A 14437-nucleotide genomic window follows, 5' to 3' on the forward strand; every position below is an offset into this window, starting at 1 on the left:
GGCTCCGATTTACCTATGCCAGCTGAGGCCAATGAAGCAAATCTCACATTGATCTCTAATTATGAAGCTGGATTAGAATCAATGAAGAATGGCACTGTGATGCCTGTGCCTCATTTGTCCAAAGACGTGGAGAAAGAGAAAGCCTCAGAATTGCTGCTTCACTCTCTACTTGTTAACAGGAATCAAAGAATCGCTGAGTCTATCACTCTTATGTCCACACGACGGAGGCTGGGAGTACCTATGGTGACTGCCACTCATCCTCACATAATTGATAACTGGGCCAAGTCAAATGACAATGAGGAAAAACGAGGCCAAGACGCAGATGAAAATGGGATTTTGCAATTGGAAAGAAACAAGTATCCATTGAGTGAGTCAGAATCCATCTTGCGTGACAGAAAGGACGTTTCTTTGACTACGGAGCGCGTGATGACAAACATGTGTTTGAATTGCCTGCAAGAAAAAAGGCCATCGTCAACAGAAAAAATGTCTGTTCTGTCTGCGTTGTTCGACCGAGACAGCTCACTCAGTCTTGGAGGAAATGGAAATATGCTTACTGTAAACTCCAGACACCACAAGGCCTCAATGCCGAGCTCATTTGAAGTGACAACAAAGAAACAAGAGGACAAAACAGTAGTATTTGATGGTGCCAAAACATCCAAAAAGAGCACATTTGATTTCTCTGTAAATGTTTTGGATGGGCTAGATTATGAGTTCATAACCCCCCTTTCCTCATTAAACTCTGAAATGAATCTCAGTAAAATCATGTTGAATGATTCATTTGCTAGTACATCTTTCTCAAACTCAGGAACGATTGAAGTCAAGGCAAACACAACCAGAACAGTGCTTCTCACTACAAAGGTGGAAAATGAGACAGTTTCCAGATTGAGTGATATTAGCAAATCTTTTGATAAAACGTTGTTATCAACAACCAGCATGCCTTATCTTTCGACTTCAGAGATCTTTCACACTTTATTATTATCATTCAGAGATAAAGAAGAAAAGATGTCTGGGAAGACTGTGAATCTCAGAAACCAGTCAAAATTGGTTTCTCAAATCCAAGATAATTCATCTGTAAAACTCCAAAACATATCCTCCAGTTTACTTCATAGTTTTCTTGGCGATCACACATTGGCGGGTGTTGACATTACAAATAAGGACACAGAATTCAGTTTTGAAGATGGGGGAGGGGAAGAGCGGGAGCATGCTGTTGGGCAAGTTATGACAATTCCTCTCACCAATGCTCCATCTCCTTCTGTCCATGGTCTATCTGACCAGAACATTGAAAACAGTGGGATTAATGACCCCAACAGTGGGGTTAATGACCCCAACAGTGGGGTTAATGACCCCATCAGTGGGGCTAACGACCCCAACAATGGATCAATAATAAGTGGTATGCTAGACTCGTTTAATTCTCTCTTTAGCCAAGCTCGTGAAATAATCACATCAAAAAGCCACACCACTGACCACATTGACGAATCAGCCTTGCCTATGAGAATGCCATCAATCGAAAGCCAAAGTGCAACAACATCCTTCCGCTCTACGAGGCGGACCACGGCAGCTGTCAAAGTTCCTCCTGCCTCTCAGGCTCTGACAGAGAGTGTGAAATCTTTGATGTCTGAGTTGAGTACCACTGGCCACCTGCCAGCACAGCCCAGTGTTCTGTTCAAAGAGCAGCAGCCTATGAGCCTCCTGCCAGAAGTCTCTAACATGCAACGTGCATCTGTAACTATGATGAGAACACTGTCCAAAAAGCCATATTCTAAGAGTGCCGACAATGTAAACAGTATCGATAAACGGACTGCGCCTCCCGTTGTTTTGTCACAGACAGTAAAGCCAAGTGCTAAAGTAAATGCTCAGTTGCCAAGAACAACAGAGAAAGGAGTTACGTTTTCCACAAAACGTATTTCTGAAACCACAAGTAAGTTAGACATTTATGTGTCCGCCATGATGACAACAACAACACACGTCGATGTGAAAAGGTCAACCGAACAAAGACTTGCAGTAGGTCGCGGTGACATCAAGTCGAGTGGTGACACCTTTCGAATCTTTGCAGACAGTGCTGGGAACCTTGAAACACCTAACGAATTGAAAAATGTGAACATACTAAAGCTGAAAAACAACAAAGGACAGGAGTCTGACTTCTCTCAGCCTCAAGGTTCTCTTGAGGAGGTGACAGAAATGACAATGGACAAGAGCAGTACTGTTCACCATGGGATAATGAAAAGCACAGAAAGACTGGCTAGAGAGGAAAAACGCACGTCTGCAAACATGTCTCCCTCCCATCTTTTAATTAAACTGTTGGGAGCAACAGCACACAGAGACATTCATCGGGCTGAAAATCTCTCTGAATTGCTGGAAGAAGAAAATAAGTCATTCTCCAGCCAAGCGCCAAGTCATAAAATGCCAGTGCAGACTGTGATAACCCCAAGCCAGACACTATCACGAATTGTATCTTTTAATAAGAAACCACATATTGTGTCTAAACCACAACAATTCTCTACCCATAGGGTCACGCTTACAAAATATGCCAATGCATCAACAAAACATAAGCAAAGCAATCAGCAAAGACACTCAACAAAAGGAAAAAAACAAGTATTTATGACGACTTTCTCGCGAAGCACAGTCCCAGGCCCTCCAAATCAAATCAGAAATGTGAAAGTAACATTTAACGACTCTCCAGAGATTGTGAAATCAACATTTTCTACACCTAACAGTGTTGGAAATCTGTATTCACTTACCGCTGCAAAATCATTAATCACAGTTGGGCAGTCAACTATTCAGCCTAATATTGCAATAAAGACGTCTAATTCCCACACATCAATAATTCAACATGTTTCAGCTCGAAAGCATCACATAAGCATTTCGACATTAACAACATCAGGAAACTCAGTCTCTCAGTCCATAACTGTTGGAAAACATCTGCAACGTGAACGACCGGCGACACCTCTCTTTGACATTGCTAAAGAGGACATCGTGACCTCTGACATCACTGAGGCATTAAAGGGGAGTCACCTTGTTCCCCTTTTACCGCCTCGTCCATATAATGACACATCAACTAGTCCACCCACCGACGATTACTCGCCCACAGGGCCACTTACCGCCAGCCTGGCTTTGCATCATCGCCAAGGGCAATCTTCTTCTGAGATAATGCCTTTCGACGCTCCATCTCAAAGCCAATGGGACTCGTTTACAGATTCGGAGGAGAAAGTGGAACGGCATTCAAATGCCTCACATGCTTCTGCCGATAACGAGCAAATAAGCCCTTCAGAGGCTCCAATAGTGCATGAAGTGAAAAGTGAGCAATCTGGGTTTAGCACATGGCCGGCGCTGTTCGCTGCCGATAGTTCAGCTGGCACCAGCCACATTAACTTAACCCAATCACGACCTGATGAGACCATGGGATTGAGGGCCAAGGAACACACCCTGCCAAGTGCACTACTGCACCAGACCACTAATGGGGTCGGGAATGACCATGCTTTGTCTGGAGTAAGTCCAGCGCATGAGTCTGGTAGAAAGCTCCTGGGGTCTGGGAGTGGGTCAGATCCATTGGCCTTGCACCAGAGGATTGGGTTATCATCCCCTGATCTCCTCACTGGGTAATTATCACAGGATACTTAATTTAATTAACAAATTAATTTATTATGACATTAAAAAGTGCATTCTAATATTAACATTCAACATTCGTTAATCAAGTTATTTGAATTGAATTGGATAGGTAGTAACACTTTACCTTAAGTTGCCCCTATACCTTAAGTTGCCACTATACCTATGCAACTACACAGTAATACCAATATTTTTTTTAACATGTATTTGCATTACAACTGCTTTTAAATTATAGGTTTCATGTTTGTTCTAATCTGTTTTCAGATTAGCGGTAATTTCCGATGATATTTGTGGCACTGGCAACTACACGGCCGAGATGAACTTGAACCTGGAGCACGACGTTCTGCCCGGAGACTTTGTCCCGGCTCTGGGGATTCTCCACGTGGTAATCAAACTGAAAACCAACAACAGCCAGGTGAACCTAGAGATAAAGTCCTGCTGTCTCTCGCCCACTGTTCAGCTTGATGAAATCAACACCACTTGTTGTGTGTTTTCCAGGTAGGTGTTCATATTGTTGTGTTTCATATATGGAATATCTCCAGCAGCCCTACTACCAACAGCTCCAGAATGGGACTAAACTGTCAATACTGACTAACATTCCAATCAAGTAAAATAATGTCCTGGAATCAAATCAATCCCGCTTGATCCAGGTTAGCAGGCATGTGTTGAATGTTGGAATATTTTTTTCACCATATATAGACAGCACCTCCAAAGGCTTGCTTGCTGATTGGCTTATTGCAGTTAAGCAGCATTTTTGGGATGGATGGCAAATGAAACACTTAGAGAGCGCATAGCAAAAAAAAAAAATGTCTACCAACAGTAAATAAACTCTTTAGCTGTGGACTACCACCACTGCCTATATATAAATAAAACTTCCTACAGGGAAGTTTTATTTACTTGGAAAAGTGTTGACAAGAAAGAGGGGTGTCTTTTTAATCCCCCAGTTAGGATGAGGATTGAAGGACAGCGAAACATGTCTCCTTGCGGTCAGGTTTGCTCCCAGACCATTCGGAACTCCGCTTTAGTCGGCTGAGTAGCCTATGGTTTCCAAAGATCCATCTTTTAAGTCTGAAAAATCCCTGAATTAGTGCTGAATATGCTTTTATCAAATGACTTGTCTTAAGATCATATCACATAAACACATCCTCATAACAGTTTTAGGAGAGGGGGCATTTAACCTCAAATGGCAAGGCCGTCACGATCAATATGAACAGGACGTCAATGATAACCACCAAATCCATTGTTCCACTCTTCTTTACTTTGTGTTGACTTGCTGTTGTCGGAAACATTTGTGACCCTTGCTATTTGAATTACACTCACCGTCAAATTCACTTCAAAACAAAGTTCAGTGTTGTTCCTATCACACGTCCTATCATGGATCCCATGTGGCTCAGTTGGTCGAGCATGGTGTTTGCAACGCCAGGGTTGTGGGTTTGATTCCCACGGGGGACCAGTACAGGGGAAAAAACTAAAATAAATGTATGAAATGTATGCATTCACTACTGTAAGTCACTCTGGATAAGAGCGTCTACTAAAATGTCCTGTGAATGTTTTTCTGCTCCTGTCGACCGATACTCACCCCCCCCTCTCAGTCCCACAGTTGTTGTGATTTGTTGTGTGAACTTCCAGGTCACCACTGAGCCCGCGAGGAATCAGGCTGTTACCCAGCATCCTGTCAAAACGTGCCAGCTTCACCATCAGTCTCTTCCAGATGATTAATTACTCCATGGCATACCTACACTGCGATCTGAGCATCTGCCTCAGGAACCATACCGAGTGTGAGAGGGTGAGACTGGGATGCTAGTAGTAAGGCGAGGCAATTTTATCCCTTGCACCGGTCAGTTAAGGAAGAGGTGGGGGGTATGGGATGTAAGAGAGAGGAAGTTGTGCAGAGTAGACTACGGTTTGGGCACACAGGTCTGAATGTCACGTTGTGGATGATAGGGAGACACGAAACAAGTCTGTGTGATGAGTGTTTCGTGGGGGAAATGGGGGAGCATGTGTTGATATTTTGTGAACTGTATGACGTAGACAGGGAGAGATTGTTGTGAAAGGGTTAGAGATCCTGGACAGGGTTGGGGTTTGGGTGGTGTAGTGGGGGGAGGAAAGGGGAGGGAAGCGGTGTCTAGGGCTCTATTTCACTTTTCTTAGAGCCATTGGGGGAAACAAGGAAACTTACTGAGATACTGAGATGGAGATGTCCCGCCCATTGGAATAGCTGTAGATGGCACATGCTCATAAAGCTACATTTCTCTCAATTTCTATTGTTTAGCCTGTAGCCTAGCCTAGCCTTCAAGCTGATAATAGGCCTTTATGTGTTGTTTAGTATGTTGCCTAGCATATGACCTAGTGTGCTGCCTTCAAGCTCAAAATAGGCCTTTATGTGTTGTTTGAGGTATATAGCCTTGCATGTAGCCTTCAAACTAAAACCTCACTATTGTTAGAAGATTAATTATGTGTTGTATAAAATTATTTATTTCCAGTGACATTGATATCAAACAACAACAGCTGAGGCAACATGTTTGAGGCATATTAATAACAGAGGAAGGATGTACAATACACCACGTACCTGGAAAGAGACCCAGAAACATCGTAATTACCGGTTATCTCCTCCAACTCATCGTTTTCCATGCACACACGCCATGTTTTTCTCTGTTCTAACTGCAGCAGTGTCTTCAGCCCAGAGATCTCTTCTCTGAGGAGGGTCCAGAGGCTATCACCAATCTGAGGAACCGCATATCCTTTGGTCCCATGTTGAAAGGAGCAGAGAATTCTTCTCTCCCAGGGGAGATGGGTAATTATTAGCGCGACTAAGTAATAAAATGTGATCAGTCTTTGATAATACGCTCAAAAGATCCTTATCAGAGAGGAAATTAGTGCCTGCTGTGTGTAGACTGTGGATGCATCACAAATGGCACCCTATTCCCTATGGGCCCTGGTCAAAAGTAGTGCATTATATAGGGAATAGGATGGCATTTGTGACGACTTGTGTTACTGTATGAATTTCAGACACAGCAGCAGAGATGGAGATTATGCTTGTCATACTGGGGATGGTGGTGGGGTGTTCGCTGATGACGGGGACACTGCTGCTTCTCTGGATGGCCTATAGACGGCGGCGGGCCGATTGGATGGTTTACTCAGAGTCCAGAGCGTGCTGCGGCTGCCTGCGTAGAGGAGACATGATCTTACCATAGCCAAGTAGGAGACGATGGTCAATCACGTCAGCCTGCAGACCAGACCAGACCCTGGCCAGAATCAATCCAATTCACTCCTATCACACATGACACCCGGGCAGAGCTTCTGTGGTCCCATATCTCACTCCCTTCACCGACGCAGTGAATGTCTTACCTTTACACTGTAGTAATATGACACAGAAACACATGTACAGAATACATTACCTGATGGTGGATTATCTCGGTCAATTTTTTTGCATGGCAACAATTGCTAATTCACCAAACAACTGTGCACAGTGATTCAAGATGAATTGATGATCGAGAATGTTTTATGATCATGTGAATTTAAACATGATGTGCGTATTGTGTAAACACCATATTATTATTGCTAGTCTCTTGTACTAAGTCCTCTAACCCTGCTACTATCTGGAAGTAATTGTTTGTTAAAAAAGTTTATTATCCTCTCAATGATTCTCAATCTTCATCTCAAGCATGACGCATATTATCATTCCAATTCTGGCCAAATGCTTTTAAAAACAATACAGATCACTGGCTACTCTCACGAAGACACAAATTACACCGACAATTCATTAACATCTCTGTCTGCACTACTTCATCATGCACCATATTACCTAAAATGCTACAACAATTTGTTCCTGATTTGCCACAAGCTCAAATGATTAAACAACTTCCACAATGCTCAGATAGATGCGTGGATGACTGGTCCTTTCATACACATGCATGAATAAATGCTAATTAATATCCTTGTATGCAAAGCTCATATACAGTGTTCACTGTAGCATTGCCAACAGAACAGAATATGAAATGTGTTGGTACGTAATTCATCACTTCTTAATTGTGTTTGGGAAAGTAAACAGTTATGTCCCTGTGCACACCATGTAGATGAGATACAGGTACCCTACTCAACAACCAATTAGAGTGCAAAGGAGGACTAGAAGCCAGGGGCCTTACCCAATCAAATCTCCTTGCATGAAAGAGCTTGTTTTAGTGATTGACTGAGGTTTGTATCTAAGGACACACCCCTCAGGTAGCCTCTTACGACTCTGCGAGATTGGAATAATCATTGGCAGATCCCTTTGGTGGATCGTTCAGAAGCCAATCCCAATAGTATGTTAGCAAGCTGTATTGTAGCCAAAATGTACTTTTGTAGGATAGCTGGAGGCAAAGTCTGTTCAGAGGGAGGTCTGCCATGGATGCCCTGGTGACAGTTAGTACAGAGATAGCCAAGGCCCTGAAAATAAAAGGCATGATGAATGTTGTGTATTTTGACATTGAAAAAGCTTACGATACCATGTGGAAGGAAGGGTTGTTGATCAAGTTGAGTGCGTTGGGCATTGGAGGATGTCTGTATAACTGGATCATGGACTTCCTGTTTGATCGGGTCATACAGTTGAGGGTGGGGTCAGAATTGTCCATGTGGTTTGAAGTGGACAATGGTACTCTTCAGGGAAGTGTGGTTAGTCCAGTGTTGTTCACCCTGATGATAGATTACACATTTAAGGAGGTGGAACAGGGAGTGGGTGTGGCCTTGTATGCTGATGATGGGGCTATATGGAAGAGAGGTGGGAATGTGAAATATGTGATGAGGAAGATGCAAGAAGCTGTGGGAGTTTGGGAAGATTGGTCTCTAACATGGGGGTTTATGATGTCTGTGGCCAAGTCCTGCTTTGTGGTGTTTTCTATGAGTACGGTTAAATATGTTAGGCTTCAAATATACGGCAGGATATAGGCAGGGTGTCTGAGTTTAAGTATTTAGGTATGTGATTTTACGAGAGGCTTATATGGAAGAGACTTGTTGAGTATATTAAAATGAAGTGTAGGAAGGTGCTGACCCTCATGAGGACAGTGGCAGGATACGATAGGGGGTCAGATAGACAAACACTGCTGTGTATGTATCAGGCATTGATCAAGTCATCTTTGGGTTCTGGGTGCTTTGTATATGGATCGGTAGCCAAAACGGTACTACAGCGCCTGGATAGGATACAGTCAAGGGCCCTGAGATCGGGTGGCAGGTAGCCTAGTGGTTAGGGCGTTGGACTTGTAACCGAAAGGTTGAAAGATTGAATCCCCGAGCTGACAAGGTAAAAATCTGTTGTTCTGCCCTTGAACAAGGCAGTTAACCCACTGTTCCTAGGCTGTCATTGAAAATAAGAATTTGACTGACTTGATTAACTGACTTGCCTAGTTAAATAAAGGTAAAATAAAAAATAAAAAAATGTGTGTGGGTGCCTTCAGGATGACATCTGTTGAGGCATTGCAGGTGGATTGCAGGCAGAAAGTTGTAGAATATGGACTGGGGGAGAGTGAGATAGGGCTGGCAATTGCATTGGGGAACATTCCTCTGTGGCTGTTTCTGAAACCAAGTGTGGATGTTATTGACGGTAGGAGAGACGGTGTGTGAAGAAATATACAGTATAGATTAATTGGTTTTATTAGTTTTTTTAAGGACATATACAGATGGTTCAAATGATTCAGTCAGTGGTAGGGCAGGGGTGTATGTCCAAGATTTTAATGTTAGAGTATGTAAGCGGTTAACTGATCATGTGTCAGTGTATGCGACCGTGTCGATGGCCATGATGATAGGTTTGAGAAGCATGGAGGAGGTGAAACCACTCAAGAGTGGAGATCTGTTCTGATTTGGCTGCAGTGTTGAGTAGTGTGAAGACAGGCAGGTTGAATAGGGGAGACTTGTTTGTGGAGATGATGGTGCTGTCAATGGGATTGGAGAGGATGGATGTGGTAGTAAGCTTTTGATGGGCTTCTGCCCATGTGGCTATGGAGGGTAATCAGAAGGCTGATGTGGTGGCTAAGTGTGCGGTGAGGAGCGAGTGGGTAGATATTCAGGTCACGTTGGGCCGCAGGGAGGTTAAGTCCTTGATCCGGGCAAAACGTCTCAATCTTTGGCAAAGGGAGTGGGATGCTAGTAGTAGTTTATCCCGTGCACTGGTCAGTAAAGGAAGAGGTGGGGAGTATGGGATGTAAGAGAGGTTGTGTGGAGTAGACTACGGTTTGGGCACACAGGTCTGAATGTCACGTTGTGGATGATAGGGAGACATGAAACAAGTCTGTGTGATGAGTGTTTCGTGGGGGAAATGGGGGAGCATGTGTTGATATTTTGTGAACTGTATGACGTAGACAGGGTGAAATTGTGAGAAAGGGTTAGAAAGGCTGGACAGGGTTGGGGTTTGGGTGGTGTAGTGGGGGGAGGAAAGGGGAGGGAGGTGGTGTCTATTTAACTTTCTTAGAAGAACAGGACTAATGAAGAGAATTTAATGTAGGTAGGTCGTGACTGGCCTCACACTCCAGTACAGTAGGTGGCGGTGTATGCACCTTAAAAGTTGGATGCAAATGTAATCTCCTCCTTCAGTAGTCTTCTTCTTCTTCTTCTTCTTCTGTGGACTTTATATGGCAGTTGGCAACCAACTTTAAGATGCATTACCATCACCAACTGGACTGGAGTGTGGACCTCAGTTCATCTTTCAATCACCCAAGTGGGTATATGCGCCTCAAAACCAATGAGGAGATGGGAGAGGCGGGACTTGCAGTGCGTGAAGTTTCAAAAATAGAATCAAGTTCTATTTTAGTGCCTGGCTATGCAGACACTCATTGACGTGCGCCAACAGTTGAGATGAAATTATTGAATACATTTAAAAAATTTTTTTAAATGTATTATTGAATAACATGTATGTGTACATTTATTTAGCAATACTCGCGCTCGCAACGCTGGCGGTGTGGTCAGCATGTAACGTTAACGAGCTAGCGTTGCTAACTGAGTTGTTTTATAAGAAAACGGCTGAGGTGACTCAAACCCTTTAGCTAGCTAATATTAGATGTGTCTTTTACATTTAAGATAACTTTCATTGAAATTGGTGGTTACTACTGGTTCTAGATCCGATGGGAGAGAAATTGACCGCCATTGTTTGGTAAGGGCTCGAAGTGATATCACGCACCCAGAGGACTCAAGCAATCACCAAAGGATAATAATGACTTTGCCTCGGGCTATCCTACGACAGGAAATTTGGCATACAGTAGTTGGCAATTTGAGCTAAATGTGTGTCTCGAGTAACCTGGGGAATGGATGTAAGGCTGGACATTTCATTTGTGGAGTATTGGCAAAATGTACTATTTAAAAGATATATAACAGTTTTGAGTTTGGACGTTTATTACCTACCAATTGACAAAAAAGTCCCGGAGGTAGCAGTATCCCAATGAAAAGCTATTTGTTATCTCATTGAGTTGTTTAATGATAGGCCTATCACTCTTCATTATTTTTTTCTATTAATAAAGATGGATCACATTGTATCTGTCTCTCATGCATACACCCCTTTCAAATTAACAGCTGCCATGATCCATAGCATCCCGTTGTGAGACAAAGTTTTGAGCCAGAATTGCATAAAGCGTCACTATGTGTTTACTCTCTCCCTGGACAGGCAAAGATAAATGAAAAGCAGCCAATAGGCAGACGTCGCCTTTGAGATAGAGTAACTCCATATGTAAAACACAGATCGCACACACACACATGCACAGCGCATGCAAGAACACGAACACACACACACACATACACACACACACACACACACACACCACACACACACACACACACACACACACACACAAAGGGAGACCAGCGCAGACAGCCTGGAGGGAGAAGAAGCTGAGCAGATTTAGGAGGCAAGGGGAAATTGTGTTGAAGAGAATTTGTTAATAAAAAAATCCTTAATGGCGTCTTGTAATTGAAAGGGTGAACAAAGTGTGCGCAGCTGGAATCATAAAAGGAGAAATAGTCTCAGGATCCCAACCTCCAGGCATTTTGAGACACATGAGCCCAAGTCCAAATGAATCAAGGGACCGTTAATACGAAAGCTCCTCAAAACTGCACTGCAGGGAAGGAGACGGATGCAAAAGAGAGACGGAAGGGAAGATGAAAACAATCTGAGTGTGGCAGAAATTTGGAATGTGCTTTCAGTAGTTCTGAAATATCCTGAAACTGATCATTTTGTTTTGTTAACGTGTGAATTAAAAACAGCAGGAGGTCATGGTGTACAGTACCACAATGTATAGGCCTCTAAGCAAACCTCTCCCCCATACACATAAATGTAGGGGCCTATCAATAAGATAGGCCTATCAATGTTACATTTCTAAATCGTTCACAAAGACCCACTCAGTCTCAGACAAATATACCTTGTAAAATGTTACAAGAGTGTAAATATGATATAAATGTGCAAGCCATAAGCACAACAACATGGGTGATAAAAGGATAGCTCGAGGAGGATATCTTTATTTGATCATCTTCCTGAATTGACTTCACATGCCCCCGGGCCACTCATAAAGGATATCGCTTCACACCTTTCCTGAAAGATAGGCTAAACTAATGGAGCAGAAAGGTAAAGACAGAATGTTTGTGCCAAATGTCACCCTATTCCCTATTTAGTGCACTACTTTTGACCAGATCTCTATGGGCATCCCCTATTAAGCCCTGGTCAAAGGTTGTTCTCTATCTAGGGAATGACATTGTTATGATGGCATTGTTACGATTGGAGACTGGCGCATGTGCAATCCTCCTGCGACAGCCTCTGCTGCATCACCCGAAAATCTGAATATGCAAAGCACAATGATGTGCAATTTGCCCAGCGCTGTATGTGCTGTCGTCCAATTAGTTACCAGGCATGTGCGTAAAGCTTCCGTGGGGACTTTTCTTTTGACTCTGAGTGCAGTTCCTCTGAGCACAGAGAAGACAAGTGTCATACAAATGAAACGCGTCTCTCTCTAGGAAGATTCCAGACAGGAGAAGTTTCACAATGTGACATTGTTTTTGTTCATTGTGCAGAAGAGGCCCCGGCTATCAAGGATGACTACGCATGTGAAGTCTGAGAATAAATTAGAGTATAATATGAGATAATGTGTCGGTGTCCCACAGAGTCTGAAAAATCATAATGAGCATATATGCTCTCTCTAACAGGTTTTTGAATGTCGTTTTCAGTTGGTCCAAGAAGCTGACTCTTCAGCAAGTAGTTCATGTATCATTACAGGACAAAATCAAAGTTTGATCAGATGTTTTCAGACTTAAAACGTTTTCTTCTGATAACATACTTTGACGTCCGAGGCCGTCTGTTTTGTAGATCCAGCGATATGACACAATCCAAAATGAGTGGAAAAGAGAATAGCCATATAATTTCCAGATTATCTTCCTCATAGCTTGAAAATGTGAATTCATTTTAACATTGGACCACTTTTCAGGTGAAAATGGCAGATTTTTTCGTGTGATGTTCCTTTCATGCTGTGTCATCATGCAGAACATGAATGATGGTTTCATTTCCATAATCGTAAAGTAAAGTATTGCTGGCAATCAAGTGTCAAGTCAGGCAATTTTTTTTCTGCTGTGCACACAATTTCTCTTAACCTGCTAAGGTCGATGTCCTCTAATTAACATAATAAAAAAATTCCCATACAAATCTGTCAGTTTAAGCTGGAAATACTGTAGCAGTTGTTTTGCATTGGATGCATCTCAATCCACCACATCCACATCTGCAGTGAAGGGTGAGCGGTGTTTGTCAGACCATGAGACATTCTCACAAAATCATCTATAGCATCTGAACGGCCTACAATATATTATGACCCATCAATAGAAAGATGAGACTCTTACGAACATGATGGTGCTCTCTGTTTTCCTCCACGACCCCCACAAGTGTATTGGGACTCGTCTGAAGTCGGTACAGCCGATCTGACAACTTCTGTCTGTAGCGTCCAAACCGTTTGGGCTACACACTAATATGACCCCTCTGTGTAAAGGTGAGACTCTCATGAACACGTACTTGTCAGTTGTTTTGCTCTAGGGAAGTATACAGTATGTGGAGACTGTTTAGGGAAAAAACAAGGCATTAAATACATGTAAAAAATATATATATAACATTTCCTGATCTTATATCTTTCATATTTAGGATAGACACTTCAGAACAAACTTCCTTTACATTTTTTTGGGGGGGAACTATCTGTTCTTCTATGTAGTGAATCTGTTATTCAATGCGTTTGAATGGGCAAATAGCAGTAAGGCCAATTATCAAATCATTTTTGAAAATATTTTTTTTATACTTCAAGGGATCTTAAAATGTATATATCAACTATCAAAATTGTCATAAGGATGACCTTCTTAAAACAATTAAAACAATCCCTCCCCCCGGCTTAGACTCTTATGGGTTTTTAATTCTGACCGTTTTTTTAATTCTTCCTGCCTGATTGCAGTCCCCAAACGTAAAGTACTGCTGGACAATACATTTATCACACAGTAATATCTGTTTGGATGGATTGCATTGGATACCCTCCAAAAACGGAGAAAATGGCTATGATTAGAAAAAGTACCCATCATTATGGATGTCTCTATTGTGATTGGTTGATACTCTGTCAAACACTGTCAAACACTCATGCGCAAAAGCTCATCATAGCACTTGAGTGAGTATATACACTACAGCATTCCAGGTATTAGAGCTACCTGGTTTATCAGGTTTCCTTCTGTCTCTGGTGGGAACATAAGCTATTTTCTTGGCAGGTAGTGCAGTGGAAACCGGTCTTGTTACATTGCTATGCAAACAAGCAGTGACATGGCACCTCCCACAACCCACCGTTAACCACTATCAAGTCTTAGA

Source organism: Salmo salar, chromosome 20 (assembly GCF_965601325.2).
Source record: "Salmo salar chromosome 20, fSalSal1, whole genome shotgun sequence".
NCBI classification, from domain to species: Eukaryota; Metazoa; Chordata; class Actinopteri; order Salmoniformes; family Salmonidae; genus Salmo; species Salmo salar.